Raw genomic sequence first — 5,416 nt, 5'->3', positions numbered from 1 at the left:
GTTTGGAGATCCACAAGCAGGTGACATTTTACCCTTGAAAACCAGATTATTGCAATATAACATTTGTTTACATGCAGTAGAAACACAATTAGATTTGAACACACTCTTCAGACCAACTACATTATCAATATTCACATACAACACGTCCCATCCATGCAATCAAAACTTCAACTATCTCACAGACACGTACAGATTCTTGATGACAGCTCTGTGATCACAACTCTTAGTTGTCTGAAATATTCTACTTGAGTTCAACACTGTAACCCTTTACTGTAAATTTACAGGCATTTTCTTACAGTATTGTACTGTATTTCCATAATACAGTAAAAGGCTGTATCTTTTACAGAACAGCTGTAAATATACAGCACTTTTCTGTTTTCATACCGATAAATTAGTAATACAGTATCATACTGTAAAGGCGTTGCATTGTGGGATTGATTTCTTTCGCGCCCAGTTCAGTTCAAATGTGAAGCTGACAGACTTCACAACAGGCAAACTTTATTTGTCAGCGGCGGGACTCAACTGGACAGAATAATGATGTTATCACGATAAACCAGTGGTCTGTGCATTTGTGAGCAGTTTTTAAGCTTTTGTGAGCTTCGGTTCGTGTTTCAAACTAGTTGACTGACGCAGCCGAAAATGGAGGACGTTAACTGTTACATGAAGACGGGAGGATTTGAATCATCTGAATAATCTAACTTGCGCGATGATAAGTGGAGTTTAGAGTTTGAGAAGATGGAAAATATTTCAACTGAGTGATACGGTAAGCCAATCTATTTTTTGCGTTCGCATTTCTACAATGTTTCCACGAATGGTTTGATTTTGTGAACAACAATTCACTGTGTTCCACGTCTATACCAAGTAACGTTAACTTCGATGTCACAATAGGCAACATTTACCATGTCATTTGCGTGACCTGCTTTAAAATAACTTATATAGCCTATATTATAATTATAATTGTTATTATTTTTTTCGTTTCAGGCTTTGTAATCAGTGTTAACGTGTGCGTTAAGATGCTATGGTGTTAATGTTAGTTCTGTGAACGTGCTTTTGAATTGTGTTTAGCTTTTGACCAACACATGAAAACCCATAACGTTAGTCATGTTCCTAACGTGTTTTCAATTGTGATATTCCTGAGTGTCATACATTTATTTTCTGTAACATCTACATTGACCTCACATTTATCCAGGAATCATGAGGTGGATGCCATGGTCCTACAACTAGCCTAACGTACTCCTTGCATACTTCAAAGAGAAGTATGGTGTTATCCTTCAAGCATATGTAAGTAGAGATTATTCAACAAATATCATTAATCTGAAATGTGTTTAATGTTTTGGTTCTGTTGATCATGGTTGTGCTGGTCCTTTTTAATAATTGTTTCAGGAATTTGCAACTCCATCTGATGTCCAGCAATCTCTACATTTGCCAAAGAGTCATCAGTGTTCAGTGGGTAACTTAAGTTAGTACGATAGGGTTTGATGAAAAATAAACAGTAATTTAATGTATTTTTTAAAGAAAATCTTGACATTGACTGTTGGTCTTCTGTTCTTGAATATATGTTCATGAGACTATTAGTGTCGCAGTTATGAGAAATTGAAATTCACCCTAAAAAAGAATACAATCCATGTACATTCTTTTAAGAGATTAATATATATTCATTGTGTTTGTTGTAACGAGAAGTTACACATCTATCGAGTACAGAAGACCAATGGCCAGGGTCAGGATTTTCATAAAATATTATATTTTGGTTTGATTTTTACTAAACCCCAGAACATTTGAAATATACAGCACGTCACATACTATCCATTCTGTGATAATTAAGTTTTTTTTTTTTAAACCTTGATGCTGGTTCCTATTCACAGGCTTTATATTCGCAAGCTGGACATTTTTATTTTGTGGTCCAAAAATGAAAGAACCGTATACTGCATTAGAACAATGCCATGCAAGTAAATTATGATGTAACTTTAAATTTTAGGTGAACTAACTATAGGTGAACTACTGTAAGAGTAGAGTAAGTGTCTCTCAGCCCAATGCAAGTATGCCTTCATTTCAAGTAAAAAAGAAGCTGCAAATAATTCCTTTTTTAAAACAATTTTAGATAATCTTAGCAGAAGTCTGTCCCTCCCTTTCACAAACATACAGCAGCACATTCTCATGCTATAAAAACTTGTCCTGGTTTATAAAAAATGTGCAGTTTACTACATACATTCATGAAATGCCATAAAATTCATAATCCTAAATGTATATGCTTTACTAACAGACAGTCCAGTGGTCTGCATTGTCTGAAATTGCTTAGCCATAGACGGGCAGACAGAGTGGTAAGGGTAAAAGAAATATAAAACATTTTTATTGGCAACATATGTGTGGAAGAATCAAATGTGTTCTGCAAAATTGTGTGGTTGTGAATTGTGTGTGTATATATATAATTATTTAATTTGTTCAATTACAGGTCAATCTAAGCAACCAGCACTGGATGTTAAGTTTTGGAAGGTCAAGGTGTGTGTGAAGGAGCACAGCCCGACTTCATCACTGGCCTGGCAGCGCTGTTTGCCTCCTCCTTCAGCTTGCAGTACCAGGAAGAGGCAGCATGCACCCTTGAGTTTGTTCAGAGGTTAGTCATTACCATATTTGCTATACATATATTTTAGACTGAATTGTGTCACTAACCTTGTCTTGACAGTATTTTTTGAGACAAAACAATGGCACTCACATATTTTAAGATATGTCAGTGCAAGTTGTTTTCAGTTAAACGAACACTCCACCATTTTTTCATGTTAAACTGTTATTCCCTTAAAGGACAAGTTCAGTATTTTACACTTAAAGCCCTGTTTTCAGATCGTTTCTGATGAAATAGGACGGTTAAGATAAAAATTTGGACACATGCAGCTGTCCCGAGAATTTTCGGTTTAGAGATGAAACAGAGATGAAGTTATAAGCAACCAAACACCTCCACGTTTCCCTATTTAAATACAGTTACACAAGTAGTTACACGACCAAGTATGGTGACACAAAATAAAATGTGGCGCTTTTCTAAGCCGGTAAATTGGATAACTATAATGTATGGTGGAATAGCACTTGCAGCACTTCGACTCTGCGCAGTAATATCATCACTCTGTAGATGATTGTGACTTGTTTGTAGCAGACCCAAAGTGATGATATTACTGCGCAGAGTCAAAGTGCGGCAAGTGCTATTCCGCCATACATTATAGTTCTCCATTTTACCCGCTTAGAAAAGTGGCATGTTTTATTTTGTGTCACCATACTTGGTCGTGTAACTACTTGTGTAACTGTATTTAAATAGTGAAACGTGGAGGTGTTTGGTTGCTTATAACTTCATCTCTGTCTGGATCCTAATGAATGAACTGGGCTAAGCTAACTGCTATCAAAGTGTCGCGGCGCGCCAGAGCGATTGAGTGCACGCACTGAGACGAGAGAGGTATGCATCAACTTCTCTTAGTTAAGGGAATAACATAGTTTAATATGAAAAAACGGTGGAGTGTTCCTTTAAGCCAGCTCAAACATGCATTTTAGTCTGGTAAATGTCATGTTTAACATTATCATGTAGTCATGTATGCAATAAACACAATGTAATTTAAACATTAATTATTGAAGTCACAAAGGTTTGGACTAGATTCTGGCAATGCGTGCTCTACATAAACAGAGAGTCATGGCTGCCTTTCCACTGATAACTTTGATGGGACCTGATGAGGGGATGGTTTTGTTAATAAGCTGGGTGATAAGTAGACAAAAAAAAGTTGTAGAATAAAACTTTAAATCTGGTAACCCCACTTCCAAAAGTTAAACGGCCACAAGAAGATAAAATGTAGTGTTTATGACAGTGCGCATTTAAACTGACACATTGAGTTGATGTATGTAACCCAGTGCAGAAAAATATCAGTTATTGATTACAACATCCAACATAGCATTTTTTTTCATGTTGTTCAGTTTTATCCAAACAAACTAGTCGTTAAAACAGACATCTCTCTTTCTCTCTAAATATATACACTCAGTCAATAATTCTTTTTTCTTTTTCTTTTCTGCCTTTTAGATGCATTTTTGACATCAATCCTGAACATGGATCAAAAACAAAGAAAGGACAAGTAACTTTAAAGAAAACTGCCCAAGTTGTGCAAAAAAAAGAATTTTGTTTGCACTTTTATGGACTTTAAAAAAGACACTGCCATTATAAAGCTTGGAAGAGCCAGGACATTTTTAATATAACTCTGATTGTATTCGTCTGAAAGAAGAATGTCATATACACTAGGATGAGTTGAGGGTGAGTAAATTATGGACTAATTTTCATTTTTGGGTATCCCTTTAATTAAGTGCTATGTGTTAACTGTTTTTTGTTTTGTGTTAAATTTTCATTTTACATGTTTTAAAAAATTGTCAGCCAATATGTTTACATAAGTAAATGTTCTGGTCTTTGCTTTTTACCAAAATAAATGTTTTAAAACCTAACGTTGGTTTCTTTCTATTTCCTAGTGTGACTACTCTTATGAAACTTTAAAGAATAATATTTTTAATAGTTATAATAGTAAATAATAGTAATAGTGTAGACAACAGTTTAATACTGTAAAATTATGTGGTACAGTATATACTGCATTTGGTAATTACAGTGCAGTACTGTAAATGCTGTTTACAGTATTAGCTCTGTAAAATTACAGTATGTGGCTGGCAACCCAGCTGCCAGTATTTTACTGTAAATTTACAGTGAAATGTTTTACAGTACAATACTGTAAATGCTGTTTACAGTACTTGTTCTGTAAAAATACAGTATGTGGCTGGCAACCCAGCTGCCAGTATTTTACTGTAAATTTACAGTGAAAAGTTTTACAGTGAAGGTCTTATTGCCCACCCAGAGAGGTTATGGGCCTTCTCCACTGCCCTGTCTCTCCCCTAAGTGGGTGGTCCGAGGGGGTACGGCTGAGGCACAGGTGGGGCATTGTAGGAGTGCTCACAAATATCCCCCCAATAACAACCTCTTTCGAACAAACACGCACACATACACACCCCATGCCAAACACTTCCTATGGAAAGATGAATCACATTTTGTAAGAACTCTTCATCAAGCTGTTAAAGCACTGAATGTGCAAAGTAGAATTAGATGAACCACTTTAATTAGTTTTATACCCTCAGCAACCAAGAAAAAAGGGTAAAAATCCCATACACTAGCCTTTGTAAATAATTACAGTTCTGCTAAATGTGTTGTCCAAAGTTTACATGGCAGGTTCATTGCACCCTATCTGTTGTTTGGAAGTCCAATAACCACCAGCAAGATGTTGACATATGGCAGTTCTTGTGCAGTGCACAAGGCATGACTTCGTCCTGACCATAATAAACAGTAGCATAAAGAGCTATCTGTGCAATAGAAACCCCTCACCACACACACACACACACACACACGCACACACAC

At 36.0% G+C, this 5,416-nt stretch overlaps 1 long non-coding RNA gene across 3 annotated transcripts; it reads left to right on the top strand.

Moving 5' to 3' along the window:
• Window positions 1-338: 338 nt before the first annotated feature.
• Window positions 339-4,391, top strand: LOC307000876. 3 transcript variants are annotated; one of them, XR_013798112.1, is made up of 6 exons: window positions 339-763; window positions 1,190-1,281; window positions 1,384-1,450; window positions 2,261-2,318; window positions 2,450-2,611; window positions 4,049-4,391. It is a non-coding gene; the product is annotated as an uncharacterized lncRNA (long non-coding RNA). The 3 variants fall into 3 exon arrangements; XR_013798110.1 differs by lacking the exon at window positions 2,261-2,318 and having other exon boundaries at window positions 1,384-1,446; XR_013798111.1 differs by lacking the exon at window positions 2,261-2,318.
• The last annotated feature ends 1,025 nt before the right edge of the window (window positions 4,392-5,416 follow it).

The sequence above is a fragment of the Phoxinus phoxinus genome, assembly GCF_949152265.1.
Source record: "Phoxinus phoxinus genome assembly, chromosome: 6".
In the NCBI taxonomy this organism is placed as follows: Eukaryota; Metazoa; Chordata; class Actinopteri; order Cypriniformes; family Leuciscidae; genus Phoxinus; species Phoxinus phoxinus.
Note: the sequence above shows the minus strand (reverse complement) of the source record. Positions and strands in the feature narration are given on the sequence as shown.